This window comes from Jaculus jaculus, chromosome 7 (genome assembly GCF_020740685.1).
Source record: "Jaculus jaculus isolate mJacJac1 chromosome 7, mJacJac1.mat.Y.cur, whole genome shotgun sequence".
Classification (NCBI taxonomy): domain Eukaryota; kingdom Metazoa; phylum Chordata; class Mammalia; order Rodentia; family Dipodidae; genus Jaculus; species Jaculus jaculus.
The window spans coordinates 23286212-23303824 of NC_059108.1; positions in this window are offsets into that span (position 1 = coordinate 23286212).

Consider the following 17613-nt stretch of genomic DNA (forward strand, 5'->3'; position numbering starts at 1 on the left):
GGGTCCTTTTCAAAGCTCAACTGTGGGCTTGAAGACATACTCCTGTCTCTTATTTGCAAATGTGGCCTTGGCAAGGTCCTGGTCAGATTGAAATAACATGCTACACTGGGAAAAGAAATGTAAGAAATCCTTTTTCCTTGATACTTAGCCAGCTCATAGCTGTGACATGTTCATCGTGAATAACAACAACAACAACAATAATAATAGTAACAACACTAATTGAACCCAGTGATCATCTTCCATGTTTAAAAGGATTGCATAAGGCTGGAAGATGGCTTAGCCATTAAGGTGCATGCCTGCAAGGCCTAAGGACCCAGGTTCGATTCTCCAGGTCCCACGTAAGCCAGATGCACAAGGTGGCGGATGCATCTGGAATTCATTTGCAGGAGGCCCTGGAGCGCCCATGCTCTCTCTTTCTCCCTCTCTCTCTCTAAATAAATAAGTCTAAAAAAATGTTGAAATAAGAAAACTTATTTTATTATATAAAAAGGACTGCATATTCTTAGTTAATAATTCTTATGATCTTACTAGATACTTCCACTAGAGAGAGGGTGGCTGAGGCTTAGGGAATCGCTGACTCAGTAACATCAGGAAAGCAATAGGGTTGAGGCTGAGATCCTGGTCGTGTAAGTTATCAAGAATGTAAATGGCTGGGCATGGTGATGCACGCTTTTAATCCCAGCACTCGGGAGGCAGAGGTAGGAGGATCACTGTGAGTTCGAGGCCAGCCTGAGACTACATAGTGAATTCCAGGTCAGCCTGGACCAGAGTGAGACCCTACCAAGAAAAAAATTAATTAACTAATTAATTAATTAAAAAATAAATAAATAAAAATGTAAATAGACATTCAAAGATTGATGTGTGGGGCTAGTCAGACCAAGAAGACCAGCATTCCTATGATGTGGATATTCTCATTAAAAAAAAAAAAAAAAAAAAAGAACACTTCCCCAGACAGTCAAAGAAAACTCCTACCCCAGGACAGTTCTCTTCCAAGGATGAGGGAGCATCCAAGAATTCCCTCGTACTTAATGCTAGCAGAGACAGCCAGGCGCACGCTGCTTGTGCCGCACAGCAGGCGTCCTGGCTGAGTGTCTAGACGCTGAGCACCTGAGCTGTGGAATCAGACCAGGTTGATGCAAGAAAAAGGCACAGTCCAGGCCACTTCCTATGGAAGCTTGCAAGCCAGGCCCTGGCCTCAGTGATGTCTACTTTTAGACCAAGGCCCAAGGCAGAAAGCCATCGTCTTATTTTCTAGCTCTTTCCTCTGTAGCTGAGCACAAATACAGTGTATAAGCCACCGTGGTAGCATGATGGGGGAACATGCATGTGTGTCTGGAGGGGAGAAGAGGCTCCGGTCCCAGGTCATTAGTGAAAAGCTTCAAGCTCTTACATCTCCCAGAAAGACTGGAAGCCCTCAGCCATCAGTCCACAACGCCCCAGGCTCCCCAAGCCCCAGGCTCACCTTGGATGGGCTGTGCCCTCAGGATCAGACAGGTGTTTCCTTGCTAACCCTGTTTGTATGTCACTGGCATCGATGTGCTGCCTTTTTAAGAATGTGCTCTGAATCACAAGACAGCCCAGGGAGGAAGCTGGCGATTGCCGTCTCTTGCCGGCGATGTCTCTACCACTCGGTCCAAATTCCTGGAGCCTGGAGGGCTCGCGGGGAGCCAGGAGAAGCAGCCCAGCCTCGGGCAGCAAAGCCCAGTCGGGAACAGAGCACACCCTGGGGACAGAGCCAGCCACACCCGTCAAGCCTTCTTAGGCTTTGTGACCTGGTTGTACCAGCAAGGAAGCCCTGTCTAGCCCTTTGTCATTGTGAGGAATTTCACTGGTAACTCTGGCTTTTGCTGGGTACCAGGTACCTAATGCTTTTCCCCTCCTCGTGGGAAGAAAACAATAAATCAGTCTGTGAGCACAACCTGAAATTTCCAGCAAATGAAATTCTGCAGAAGTGGAAGAAAGCAATGAAGATACGGTATAGTCAGGCTGCAGTAAGGTGTCTTTTCTGATTTAGTGTTGGAAGTAAATAACCTCTCTGTATATACTACAAGCAAGACTAGCAATCTCCTCAGGTGCAATCGTTAGTAAGTCCACTGACTTAATTCTTAATTTGATTTTTTAAAAATATATTTATTTGTTTGACAGAGATAAAGAGGCAGATGTGAGAGAGAGAGGGGGGGGGAAGGGAAGGAGGGAAGGAGAGAATGGGCACACCAGGGCCTCCAGCCACTGCAAACGAATTCCAGATGCACATGCCACCTTGTGCATCTGGCTTACGTGGGTCCTGGGGATTCGAGCCTCGAACCAGGGTCCTTGGGCTTCACAGGCAGGTGCCTAACCGCTAAACCATCTCTCCAGCCCCACTGACTTAATTTGAGAAAGAGATCTTGTCCATGAATGAGTGTACATTTTGGGACAGTATGAGCAAGTTCTGTCACTCAATAGTCTTGTCCACTGAGTGTACACTTCAGAGGCTTATGCTGGTAGTGCTGAGGAGAAAGAGCTATCTTGACATATCATGTGGTCCTCGTGGCTAGACTTACCAGCAGAAGTTGGTTCACGATTTGCCAGTGGTAGAGTGGCTTGTAAAACAGCCTCCCAAACTGGAAAATCGTTGGGTTGTGTAACATCTATGAACACTGTTTCCTGAGTGTATGAGTTGTGAGTTGCTTCAAGCAAACATTTCCAAGGAACAATGCTTGGGATATTTAAAATAGCGGAGCTATTTTTCTATATGGATTAAACATTTCAAAATGTGGATGAATGGGGCTAAAGAAATGGGTCAGCAGTTAAGGCATTTGCCTGCAAAGCCTAAGGAACTGGGTTGAATTCACCACTACCTATGTAAAGCCAGATATGCAAAATAGTGCATACATCTGGAGTTCATTTGCAGTGGCTAGATGTCCTTGAGCTTCCATTCTCTCTCTCTTTCTCCTTATAAATGAATAAATAAACAAACTGTTTTTAAAATGTGGATGAGGGGCCTAAAGAGATGACTTAGTGGTTAAGGCGCTTGCCTGTAACGTCAAAGGACCCAGGTTCGATGCCACAGGACCCACATAAGCCAGATGCACAAGTTGGCGCATGCATCTGGAGTTCATTTGCAGTGGCTGGAGGCTCTGGCTTGCCCATTCTCTCCTCTCTCTTTCTCTCTCTCTCTCTCTTTCAAATATCTGAGTTGGTCAACATATGAAGAGGAAGGTTTCTCTTGGCTTATAGTTTCAGAGCTTTCAGTCCAGGGTCACTTGGTGCCATTATGGGCCTATGGCAAGGAACCTGACATGCTGGGAACATTCGGTGAGAAAACCTGCTCATCATGGCAGCCGGGAGAAGAGAAAGGCCCCGGCTAGTCTCTGCAAAGGCTTGCATCCAGGGACGAAGCTCTAACTCTTAAAGCTGCCACCACCAATAATGACATGGATAGGGACCAAACATTCAACACATGGATGCTTAGGAAACATTTCAGAGCCACGTGTTACGGGCCCTCCCTCCACCCTATCTATGTCAACTGACGTCACTTTCATGCACACATAGGAGCAACTAGCTGGGGTACAAAGCTCTGCTGCTTTGCCCAAAAGTGTCTTTATTGCTGTCTTTGAATTAAAAAGGGTCAGAAACTCTAACAAAGTTCCCTGGGTACAAATTCAGATTTTTTTTTCTGCTTTCTTCATTCTCTCTCTCCCTCCCTTCCTTCCCCCCTCTCTTCTTCCTTCCTTCCTTCCTTCCTTCCTTCCTTCCTTCCTTCCTTCCTTCCTTCCTTCCTTCCTTCCTTCCTTCCTTCCTTCCTTCTCTAGGTGTCCCAGGCTAACCTCAAATGTGTGATCCTTCTGCCTCTATGAAAGCACTGCCCACTTCAGAGCTAATTTTGTTCTTACTTATAAAATGCAAGTCTTTTAGTTTTCCTGTTGCTATGACAAATACCTGACAAGAAGCAACTTAAAGGAGGAAGGGGGTGCTCTGCCTTACAGTTTGAGGGGTTGCAATCCATCGTGGCGGGGAAGGCAAGGCAGCGGGAAAGTGAAGTGGTTGGTCACACTGTGTCATGAAGCAGACGGCACACAGGAAGTGGGACAAGGCTGTCAGACCTCAAGACCTGCTCCCCGTGACACTTTCTCCAGCAAGTCTCCTTCTTTTAGTTTCCATAACCTACCAAACAGTACCACCAGCTAGGAGCCAAGTGTTCAGACTCACGAACCTATGGGGGACATGTCATATTCAAACCACAACACAAGGGTAGAGTTCAGCTTTTCAGTTCATGTTATATCATCACGCCGGTCCCTACAAAGCCCTCCTTTCCCTTGTTTTTTTCTTTGTTTTCTTTCTAAAATATGCTTTGAAAAAATGTATGTTATTTTGTGTGGATATATTTTAAATTTACATACATGCTTCTTAAAGTTAAAAAAATATTTTATTTGTTTATTTGCAAGGAGAGAGAGAGAGAGAGACGGTGAGAGAGAAAATGGGTGCACCAAGGCCTCCAGCTGGTACAAATGAACTCCAGATGCATGCGCCACTTTGTGCATCTGGCTTTATGTGAGTACTGGAGAATCAAACTCTAGTTGTTAGTTTTTGTATGCAAGTACCTTAACCATGCAACCATCTTTCCAGCTATGCATAATGTTTATGCGTACTTAAGGCTTCTGGTCTGCAGCATGCAAATACTTTGTTGGCTTTGTCCACCCCCACAGTGATGTTCCCCAGTGCACACGGTCCTTGCGTTTACTTGTCTGGTGAATTCCATGGAAATTCCCTAGGATGTTTACAGAGGAAGTCCGGTTGGGGGTCACAGGATATGTAATACATTTAATGTGAGCATTTACATTCATTGCACTACATATCTCATACTATACTAGGTATTTCTCATCTCTTTCATTTTCCTAGTGTAATAGATGCAAAATTTTATCTCAGTATGTTAATTTGCATCTGGGTGCTCACTAGCGATTTTGAGGATTTCATAGCATGCTGGTTATTTGTCTGTTTTCTCTCCTGAAATTACCTACCCACATCTATTTTCCTATGTCATGGGGATTTTCCTTTCAATTTGCAACCCTTGTATAGTATAAAACTTTTGACAATTTTATGTTATCTTCTCCCTTGTTGCCATTACATAGTAACTGTTCTCATAATGTCTTTTGTTTGCTCTTTTCTATGGATTCATTGTGTACATTAGAGCCACAGGCACACATGGGCTATGCCCTCTGCTGTGCCCAGTGGGTTCGTTTGTCATTCTCAAAGGGCCGTCATTGTTACAGACTTCAAAGATCGCTTATGGGAGGCTGGAGAGATGGCTTAGCCGTTAAGGCACTTGCCTGCGAAGCTTAAGAACCAAAGTTCCCTTCCTCAGTACCCATGCAAGCCAGATGCACAAGGTGGCACATGTATCTGGAGTTTGTTTACAGTCCCTGGAAGCTCTAGCATGCACATTCTCTCTCTCTATCTCTATCAGTCTCTTTCTCTCTCTAATAGAATAATTTTTACCAAAGGCTCCATGAGCTAAGAGTCTCACACATGTGTTTGAGACCCTTGTATATGGATCAAACACCCAATTAGGCTGATCCTCATTCATCATCAGACTCAAGTGTGTTAGGAAGGGACCTGATTGGCTGGTGGGCTCAAGAGGCTGACTCCACTCAGGAGGGACGACCAGCCCACAGGGGTGCTGAGTCCAGGAAACGACGAGGAAGAAGAAGGCGGCTGTGGCTTCGGAGCTGTGCTTTGCTGCTATCTTGGGATCAGAGCAGGCGAGGTGGCGTCCATGTTTCTGTGGGCCAGCCCCTAGCTGATTACCTACTAGAAAATAAGGCTACCTTTTTCTTAATCTGTATCATATATACTCATTGAGTGACTGTATGAATGAATGGATGTTAGCCAACTTTCTGCCACTATAACAAATATGTAGCTAATTAACTGATAGAAAAGGCTTATTTTGAGTCACAGTTTTGGAGGTTTCACTCCATAACGCCCCATCACTTTTGGGCTTGTGGTGAGGTAAGACATCATGGTGGGAAGAATGTGGTAGAACAAAGTGTCTCAGGAAGCGAAAGAGAAAGGGGAAGAGACTCTGGCTCCCCAGTCTTTTAAGACATGCCTCCCACAACCTAAAGACTACCACTTCCCCTCCATGAAGTTTTTACTGGATCCCCATGGTCCAAGCTTGGGACCAAGCCTATCTGGTCTCAAACTCACTTTTTACCTTAGGCTGGTTTTGAACTACTGATCTTCCTGTCTCTACTTCCTAAATGCTGAGATTATAGGCATGGACTACTCCACTCACCAGGAAAAGAACATTTTAGAACTTTATCACCCCACCTTCCATGTCAGGGAGTTCAACATACTATCTATGCCTTCCTTTGTACTCTAAAACTTTTTTCCTTTGAGATAAGAAAAAAGAAGGGCTAGAGAGATAACTTAGCACTTAAGGCATTTACCTGCAAAGCCAAAGGATCCAGGTTCAGTTCCCCAGGACCTATGTAACCAAGTGCACAAAATAGCTCATGTTTCTGGAGTTTGTTTGCAGTGGCTGGAGGCCCTGGTATACCCATTCTCTCTCTATCTGCTTCTTTCTGTCTCTCAAATAAATAAATAAAAAGAAATAAATTTTTTGGCCTGGCGTGGTGGTGCATACCTTTAATCCCAGCACTTGGGAGGCAGAGGTAGGAGAACCACTGTGAGTTTGAGACCACTCTGATCTACATAGTGAATTCCAGGTCAGCCTGGACTACAATGAGACCCTACCTCAAAAAACAATAACAAAAATTTTACTGACAACTTCAGTAATTGCTAACAATATCCCATGGTAATTCGCTCCCTCCCCCGACTTTCCCCTTTGAAACTCCATTCTCCATCATATCCCCTCCCCCTCTCAATCAGTCTTTCTTTTATTTTGATGTCATCATCTTTTCCTCCTATTATGATGGTCTTGTGTAGGTAGAGTCAGGTGCTGTGAGATCATGGATATCCAGGCCATTTTGTGTCTGGAGGGAGCACGTTGTAAGGAGTCCTACCCTTTCTTTGGCTCTTACATTCTTTCCGCCACCTTTTCTGCAATGGACCCTGAGGCTTGGAAGGTGTGATTGAGATATTTCAGTGCTGAGCACTCCTTTGTCACTTCTTCTCAGCATCGTGGTGCCTTCTAAGTCATCCCAAGGTCACTGCCATCTGAAAAGAGAAGGTTCTCTAACCAAAAGTGAGAGTATTCATATATGGGTATGAACATTAAGAGAAGTGCTTACTGGGCACTTTAAAAAGAAAACAATAAGTATTTGAACAATTGTACAAATTAGAATAAACAAATACTTTAAGAGCTTTGTACCTAGGTGACCACATAGCTGCCAGGGGCAGCGCTGGTCCCAGGCTGGGGCTTGTGTCCTGCCAATTACACTTTGGAGACTGGCCTCCCTCCTGCATCTCTCAGGCAGGCCTGAGGTTTATCTGTATTCCATGGTATGGGAGAGGCTTGAGGGGGCTATAGGAGTAACACCCAAAAGTCTCTGAAACTCTCTATGTAGGTTTCATTGAGTCAAGGACCTGGGCCAGGAAGTGCTGGAGGTTTTTCCTGCAGACGCCCAAGCAGCTGCAATCACTAGAGGGGCCCAGAGTCAAGACCTTGTGAGCAAATTTCCTATTGCCTCCAGGTGAGTCAGTGAGCCCCTTAATCCCGACTGCCAGCTGCTGCTCGTTGAGCTGTCTGAGCCCCAGCTTGTTAATGTTCTGAGCCACACTTTCCTAACCTGTAAAATGAACAGTAAGGGCAGGGAGATGGCTCATCAGTTAAAGGCACTTGTTCACAAAGCATGCTGGCCCAGATTCATTTATCAGCATCCACATAAAGCCAGATACAGTGACACATACGTCTGGAGTTCATTTGAGGCCCTGACATTCACATACACACACACACACACACACACACACACACAATATTTTAAAGGAATAATAAATCCATCTTGGGTTTTCAGTATCTGAATGAGATAAGATGTAAAAGTGTATCACAATCAAGAAGTTTGATTAACATGTTTTGTTTTTTTTTTTTTTGGTTTTTTGATGTAGGGTTTCACTCTGGCCCAGGCTGACCTGGAATTCACTGTGTAGTCTCAGGGTGGCCTTGAACTCTCAGTGATTCTCCTACCTCTGCCTCCCGAGTGCTGGGATTAAAGGTGTGCACCACTACGCCCGGCTGGTTTTTTGATGTAGGGTCTCACTCTGGCCCAGGCTGACCTGGAATTCACTATGTAGTCTCAGGGTGGCCTCGAACTCATGGCAATCCTCCTACCTCTGCCTCCTGAGTGCTGGGATTAAAGGCGTGTGCCACCACGCCCGGCTGACATGTATTTTTTTAGTTAGATTTTTATCATAGATTTTTATAATATAAAATTTATTGAGAGGCATCATGTGAAGCCTTTTACCAGTTCTCATTTAATGGGCATAACCATTCTGTCAGCTAGGTTAATGGTCCTTGTGATCATTACAGAAAAATTGTGGTGGTTTGAACTAAATGTACCCCATAAACTCATGTGTGAATGCTTGGTCCCCAGGTGATGGCAGTTTGGGAAGAAGAGCCTTGATGGAGGAGGGGTGTTGTTGGGGCCAGGCTTAGGGGTTTGATAACCAACTCCTCATTGCCAGAGCTCAGCTCAGTCTCTTGTTGCTGTTTTCTGCCTGCTGTGGCAGAGGCAATGTCCAGCCTTTTTTCTCTGTTATCTTTCTCCTGCCATCATAAAGCTCCACCTTGAGACTATAAGCCAAAATAAATTACTTTCCTCCCATCAGCTGCATTTGACAAGGTATTTTGTCCCAGCAGTGAGAAGGTAACTATAACCGGTATTTATTAAAATAGAAAACTATAAAAGAAGACACTCCAGGATACACACATTCTCATTCACTGGCACTACTAATAATTATTAGTTATTTCACTTTTCTTTCTTTCTCTGGGAGGGAAGTTTATGCTGGGTGAATTGAAAGAGAATGTCCAGAGATAAGTGTGTGTGTGTGTGCACACGTGAGTCCATACTCTTGTGTTCTGGAACTGACTGCTGTAGCAGTTGGGGGGGTGGCGCCTCAGGAGGGTGCAGAAACATAGTATGTACAGTCAAGTCTCTTGTTTAATGCCATGCTATGTTGGAAAGCATATTAGAGTCGATGGTATACGTTCCATCCTAGAGGCCAGTAGTCTTGAGACCCAGGAATAAATCCCTAATGTTTCAGTTCAAGTCCAAAGGCAGAGAAAGACCAATTGGTTGCAGTTCAACATGGGCAGAAAAGTTCTCTCTGGACCTCGTATTCTGTACAAATGTTGAGTGCATCAGCCCACTCACATTAGGAAGGCAGTCTACTTTCTACAGCAGACCAAGTCAGATTTAATCCCACGTATGGCACCCTCACAAGCACCCCTAAATTTCTGACCCAATGTCTAGGCACCATGTGGTCAGAGAAAGTTTGTAAATTTACTTGTCACCGTAAGTTAAAGCAAAGGTGAGGAATCTCAATTTCTGAGACTTCTCTATTCTTCCCGTGCCTGTGAGCCCCCGGGGACCAGTTAACTCTGCTGGTGGTCACCGTAACTGGTTTGAAAAAGGGTGAAAAGTCTCCCATCAATAGGAAGATGATCCGACTAGAGGCAGACAAGCCACTTCTGACAATAACAGTCACATGACACAGTACCCCCTCTTCCAAAATGCTTGGGCAAGGGAAGCCAGCAAAACCCTCCAACTAGAGCAGTTTTGACCACACATTGACTCTGCATGCAAATTTATGCAAAATACTGGGTGAGTCCAGGAGTTCTACCATTTCTTTCCTATATAACACTATTCAGATCCCCCCTTGGTCTTTTACATTCCCCCCCATCCAGGAAGCCTGGACACAGTATTCATTGTGCCACCTTAAGGAAGGCAGTTGGGACTGCCAGCATGGGTATGGAGACCTGGGAGATGCTGGGTCTGGGACTGGCTGCATTGGCAAGAAGACGCCCTTTGAGTCAGTGTGTGACAGACCTCAGTGCTCCTGAGGGGCAGGTGTGCATATGTAGTGTTAACGCTCATCTGGTAGTACCCGTATGTTAGAGTCAAAAGACACAGAGAAAGCTAGAAACGTTTTCCTGGAGAAGCTCCCAGCTTAAGGGGAGACACATGTGTTAAATATCTACGTGAAGTTCTGTAATTGTAGAGTTACAAAGGTTATGAGAAAAAATAAGAAGGAGTAAGTCTTTCATCTATTTAGTGATCACAATGCCCTCTCTTTGTTGCAGTCAGGTTTGTATTGCTGGTAGAAAACACCTGACCCAGAGCAGCTTATGGGGAAAAAAAAAAGGTTTATTTTGGCTTACAGACTCAAGGGGAAGCTCTATGATGGCAGGGGGAAATGATGGCATGAGCAGAGAGGGTGGCTATCACCTCCTGGCCCACATCAGATGGACAACAAAAACAGGAGAGTGTGCCAAACACTGGTAAGAGGAAGCTGGCTATAACACCCATGAGCCTGCCTCCAACAATACATCTCCTCCAGGAGGCTTTAATTCCCTGATTCCCATCAGCTGGGGACATGGCAGTCAGAACACGTAAATTTATGGGGGACACCTGAATCAAAACACTCTACTCTTTATTACTCTTTTTCTTTGTTTTTCAAGGCAGGGTTTCACTGTAGCCTAGCCTGACCTGGAATTCACTGTGTAGTCTCAGGGTGGCCTCGAACTCGTGGTGATCTTCCTACTTTGCCTCCCAAGTGCTGGGATTAAAGGTGCGCACCACCACACCTGACTTTATTACTCTTTGTCTCTACCTATCCTTTTCACACTGCACTTTTCTTTCTCTTCTTTGTTTCATTAAACAAATATTTGCCAAGTGCCTCCCTGTGCTGGGTGCTAGAAATCAGCAGGAAAAAGATGTACATTGCCTGTTTTCTCAGGCATCTACAGTGTGGGCAGCGCGCAGACAATAGAACTAAGAAACAAGACGAAGGCTGGAGAGATGGCTTAGCGGTTAAGGTGCTTGCCTGTGAAGCTTAAGGACCCATGTTCGACTCTCCAGATCCCACATAAGACAGACACACAAAGATGAGGAAAGTGCAAGGTCACACATGCCCACTAGGTGTTACAAGTGTCTGGAATTTGATTGCAGTGACTGAGGCCCTAGTGAACCAATTCTCTCTCTCTCTCTCTCTCAAATGAAAAAAAAAATAAAGAAATGATATAACTTCTGTTGACATGATGGGGAAATGAGAACATTAGATATGGCTCTCCCCTAGCTGGGGTTGCAACAAAAGTCACACAGCTGGTGAGAAGCAAGCCTCATTATCTGTCCCTTGAGTCTTAGGTTTTGCTCATTATGTGGTGAGAAAGGGAAGATGTGAACACCATCCTGGGTGAGTTGAGATGAGGCACTTGCAGAGGGAACAATGTCACTGTCCTTGGACTGTGACATGGAAAAATCCCCAGCTGAATAATGGTAGAGTGTGAAATGTGAATACTTGAATGTAGGTTGTGTCTAACTCATGCTTACACCAGACATAGTACCAAAGGGCTTGATTCACACCCCAAGCACAGACTCTCAGAAGAGAGTGAGTGACCTTTGATCCAATGTTCATAGAGTGGCTCAGGGCCTCAGATACTACAAAAGGATTACGTGGAAATGAGGGGCAGGATGGGCATATTCCCTCGGTATGTGTGGGCTAAACCCTTGGCAAGGATCCCATCTCTGGTCTAAGAGACTTAGAATTTTTCTTACAGAAAAGGTAGGACTGAAACTAGTCAACGATAACAAGAAAGATCATTACTTTTCTGTATATTAATGAATTCATTTATCCACATAACATTCTTGGGGCTGGAAAGATGGCCCAGCGATTAAGGTACTACTTGCTTGCAAAGCCTAACAACTCAGGTTCAATTCCCCAGTACCCACAGAAAGCCAGATGAACAAAATGGTGCTTGCATCTAGAGTTCGTTTGCAATTCTCTCTCCTCCCATGCAAATGAATAAAAATATTTTTTTAAAAATATGTTTTTATTTTTATTTAGTTGTTTGAGAGAGATGCATGCATGCCCCACCTTGTGCATCTGGCTTATGTGGGTCCTGGGGAATCAAACCAAGTTCCCTTGGCTTTGCAGGCAAGTGCCTTAACAACTAAAGCCATCTCTCCAGCCCAATAAAAATATTTTTTAAAAGCACATTGTCTCCCAAGTGTGTATTTCAGACTAAGATACTAGGGAAAGTGTGGGAGATTGACAAAGTCCAGATATTATATGTCCCTTTGATTTCTTGAGGTAGGGTCTTGCTCTAGCACAGGCTAACCTGGAATTCACTATTTAGTCTCTGGCTGGCCTTGAACTCACAGTGATCCAGTTATCTCAGTCTCCTGAGTGCTGGGATTAAAGGCGTGTTCTACCATGCCTAGCTTCAAGTCCCTTTGAGTCTGAGGTGAGGGAGACAGCACACACTGGCTGCTGGGTACACTGTGGGAGTGATCCTGGGGCCCTATAGGGGCAAGGAGCAGGAACTGGGTCGGTGTGCCGTAGAAAAGGTTTCTGGAAGGAAAGAGGCAATTAGACTGGCAAGAAGTGGTTCAATGAAGAAGGGTTTTGTTTCCTTACAGGGAAAGAGCATCCTATTCCTGAGAGCCATGGCATTGTTTTATCAGACCATATGTGAGATGAATCTGGAGAAATGGGGTGGACTAAGGCTTTGAGGAAACAAGACGGTCTGCACAGGCCATGTCCGATTGGAGGTCCATTACCTGCCCTTAGGGCTGTGCATGTGCTCAACAGGACAGAAGCAAAGCCTGTGCGAGCTCCAAGGGAATGCTTGGCTCTTCATGGGAGGACTGGAGTCTGGTGTCACGCACAAGTTTCTGGGAAACATGGGAGTGGGGAATCAGGACACACGTCAAGGAGAGGCAAACTCACACATTACCAAAAGCATAGATGCATGTGGAACATTCAGGTTTGACTTCCAACATTTGTTGGCAAGTAGACAGCTACAGGGGTAGCTCCAAAGGCCCCGCCATCACCTGACCCAAGCCACGGTGGCGGGCCCTGTAGCTTGCTGTCTGTCACGGTTCCGAGGAGCCCTGACCAACCAAGGTTGAGCTGTGGGCCAACACCAGCCTCACACTGGCCTGTTATCTTTTCTTTTCAGACTAGAACTGGGATGCTCTAAGGCCGGGAGTACTGAGTTCCACATGGAGTTGAGCACCAGAGGGAAACTTCTGGAGCTTCTGCTATGGGTCTTGGGGCTGTAGTAATTCTCTTTCCTGAACTCTAGCCATTCAACTGTCCACAGGATTCTCTGAGGTGGGAAGACAGCTCAGCCATTCGAGTGTGAGTACCTGAAAGCAGACCCTGGAGGCCATGCCAAACTGGACACGGTAGCAGGTATCTGTAATCCTGGCATGCCTGTGCTGAGATGGAGGTGGAGATAGGAGGGTGGTCTGGGGGCTCTGGGCCAGCTAGCCTAGTCATGTATTAGTAAACAACAGGGGGCCCTTCCCCGGACGAGGTGGGAGGTGGGCACTGATACTCAGAGTGGGTTCTTGTTATTTGCAACCAAAATTACATTAACTTAGTAGTATGTATTTCAAGGCCAGCTCTCCATCCACTTGCCGGGACAATGGCTGCGTGGGGTGATTTTAGCAGTCTGTGGGACTTGGCTATTTCCGGGGTGCATGGCGAGCATGTGTGGGCTGGTGTGGGGGAGGGGAGGATGGACAGGAAGAAGCAGCCAGGCTGGGCCTGATGCTGCTCCAGGGCCCCCCTTCTTCAGGGGCTGTGCTTAGACTCTGCCAGGACGTGGATTTGAGAGCGCTGTCAGCTCATGCCCGCGGCAACAATCGAATTTCACGTTTGTTGTTTCTTTTTACTTATAAGACACACTTTTGGAGTGCATTTTAAAAACTCTTGTTGGTCAGAGGAGTAGATGCCCTCTTCCTTGGAACTCAGGGGGAAGTTGGGACATCACGAAGCCTGGGGGCATTATGTGTTTGTTGAATTTGTGTGAGCAGATTTCAGTTTTGCCTCTTCTCTTGTGTGAATGAAACCCGCACGATTTCCAATCCATTTCTGTGGTTTCCTTCCTCTCTTCAGATACATTAACCATCCTGTCAGCTTATTATGGATTTTGGTGCCTTCCCCCCCCCTTTAAATTTGAGTCCACATTAATTTAGTTTTCATTTCAACGGTGTTTAAAAATAGAGCGAAATTATTTTGACTCGTGTACAATCAGACCTCTAGGCCTTTAAGGGTTTGTCAAAGTGGTCTAGATTTTCATTGCTTTTCTCTTGTCATAGATGACATGTTGCTGTGCTCTGCTGCTCTGCCTCAGAGAAGGCAAGTCAGCTGCAGTCTTCTCAATAATATACAAGCTTACTCAAAGCCCTCAATTATCTGGCAGGCTCTAAAATGCACCTGGCATCACCTTAGGGCTGGCCCCAGCAAATGTGTCCTCCAAAAAAATAAAAGATTTTTTTTTTGTGCCTTATTTTGTTTGTTGTTCAAAAGCCTAGCAGCTCAGACTCCTCCATCGTGAAGCTGGGACGGTCTCCTGGCACCGCTCCTGAGCTCAGCTCAATCTAAGTGCTGCTGCTTGGCTGCCACCCTGACTCCAGTGCTGGGCACAATGCTCTCTCACTGAAGTGTGGCTGGCAGGGACCCTTGTTTGCTGAATGCCCAACAGGACGCATGGATTAAAGACACGAGCTTTGGGGGCTGGAGAGATGGCTTTGCAGTTAAGGCACTTGCCTGCAAAGCCTAAGAGCTCATGTTCGAATCTCTAGGTCTCACGTAGCTGGACACACAGTGACACAACCACACGTGATCACACATGCACACAAGGGGGTGCACACATCTGGAGTTTGTTCGCAGCAACTGAAGGCCCTGGTGCACCCATTCTATCTCTATCTCTTTTTTTCTTGTGCACCCATTCTATCTCTATCTCTTTTTTTCTTGCTCTCTTCCCTCCATCTCATAAAAAAGGGGCAGTGTGTTAGGCTTACCTCAAAAAACACAAAAAACCAAAAAAAAAAACCCCAAAAAACAAAAAAAGAAACACCTACTAGTTTCTGGGTACTTAGCTGCCACTTCTGTGATTGTTGAGTGCCACCCCCATGGTAACTCTGTAGGAAGGTTTTCACACTGAGCAAAACTCGGAGGCTGAAGGCTTTGCTAAGACCCCCCCCCCCCCCCCCCAGCTGACCAGGGACAGAATTGGGAATCAGGCATTGGCTCTGCCCTCTGCTTACTTATTCAGATCTTTTGTCTTATTAAACTTTTGAAGATCTTAAGCTACATTGACTTTTTTGAGGGCAAGAAACATTATCTAATAGTTCTTTGAAATTCCCACAGTGGCAGAAATAAATAATAAGTAATTGTTGATTGATCTCCATAAAAGGCCGCGGTATCAGTCAGCTGACCAGTCTCGTGACAAGATTTTTCCCTTTGCGACCCTTCAGATCCACGAATTAGCTCCAGGACACAGGGATGAAAGCGAGTATTATATTTGAGGATAGGAATGGGCATCAAGTCTGTAACCCTGGAAACCTGCCTTGCCAGCAACAGTGAGCATGAGTCAAGTTCATACTTAATACTTTTTAACCTTCCGTGCCCTGCACACACACAGACAGGCAGTCAGCATGGATTAAAGGAGCCCAGCAAACTCCTACCTCTTAATATTTGGTCACTGCACAGAAGTGGCCTGCCAGGACGGAAGATTAATGGGCCTGGATTATCTTCTTGGGCAGATTAGCTGGCCCAAGGTGGAGCTGAGTATCTTTCAGCTGAGTGGAGCTCATTGTAGGTCAGAGAAGTAGAAAGTTCTGTCAGGTGGAAGTCTTGAGAGAATTCTGTTCTCCACTGTATTGCCTGAGTGTCTTACTGTGGTCAGACCACTATCACAAAGTGCCTCAAACAAGAGTGTGTTATCTCCCATTTTTGGGTGCTGGAAGTCCGAGATGGAAGGCTTGGCAGAACCAGTGTCTTCTGAGGCCATTTTTCCCAGCATGCATATGGCTATTTTCTCCCTGTGCCCTTAACATGGTTATTTCTCTGTGTCTGTCTGTGTCTTGATCTCTCTTTATAAGGACACCCGTCACTGGATTTGGGCCCATCCCAATGACCTCATATTTTCTTTTTTAAAAATTTTTGAGAAAGAGGAGATAATTGGCATGCCAGGGCCTCAGCCACTGCAATTGAGCTCCAGCTGCTTATGCCACTTAGTGGGCATGTGCGACCTTACACCTTGCCTCACCTTTGTGCGTCTGGCTAACGTGGGATCTGGAGAGATTGAACATGGGTCCTCAGGCTTCGCAGGCAAGTGCCTTAACCACTAAGCCATCTTTCCAGCTCCTGATGAACTCATTTTAATCTAATCTATCTCCAAATATGGTCACATTCTGAGGTATTGAGAGTTAGGGCTTTGCCTATGAATTTGAGTGGGGGGTGGGGTGCAAATATACAATTTAACCCATAGTAGTAAGATAATATACAAAAAGCACTCATGAATATACCAGAAGTCACTGTGACTATGACATTTGGTGGTGTGAAAGGGACTTACTGCTCATTATGGTTGGGTAGGTATAAGAAAAGGACCTGTGTATAACTTGGTATGGGGCCAGCATGATACAATCAAGGTGCTCAAAGAGGCCAGGTAGTGGAAGGAAGTTGACAGGCTAGCAGGGAGTAGCTATGGCAGAGGTGATGGTAATTTTGACCAGTATACACATGCACTATGTATCGCATTAGTATACATAAGGACTATAGTACATAATGTGTGTAAAAATGTGCACATATACATTTATATACACATAAATACACACAGTGGCATAGCATATATATCTTATATGCATGTATATACCAGGTACGTGTCCATAGTGTAGAGGTAGTGATATATAGTGGCCATAGCATATATCTTATATATGTACACATGGATATATACGTGTGTGTGTGTATGTGTGTGCATATGCACACAGTTGTGATAATGGCATATCTAGTCCCTGTGTTGCTGGAGCTGTCTTCTTTTCCGATCACAAGTTGACATTATGCCCTGACATTGCAGCTTCCTTAGAGCTTTTCAGCCACGGAGTTCACCTCATTTTGCAGTAATGACAGCCCCCAGGAAAAGCACAGATTGGATTAGCACACGGCACTGTTATACTGTTATTTCAGCACCCTGGGGATTCACAGCTGCGACTCACAGCTGTGAAAAGCTGGTTGAGCCGCACGCACTTTCTTTAAATCAGTGATGACCTAAACAAATGAACCCTTAATGTCCAGGAAATTTAGCTGGAGTCAGTGCTCTGAAAACTGAAAGGCACAGGACAGAATGAAAATTTTATGGCTCCCCTCAGCTGAGGCTGCAAGCCAGAATGAATGGATTGTCCGCATAGTGCTCTCGAGCTCAGATTTCTTATAGAAATCGCCAAATTGTTTAAATGCAAATGCGACAGCTATTCCAGTCTCCACAGAGAGTTTAACTTTTTCATGAGACTGAGGTTCCTGGATCTGTTCCCCCATTTAAACATTTTCAAGTCAAACCTCAACTCAGTGTAGTGCATTTTGGAGCTTCTAAGAGGAGTAACGTGCCATGTAGAATTCCAAAGAAATTCCTGAAGGAATTAATAGAGTAGCAAAGAAGTCATA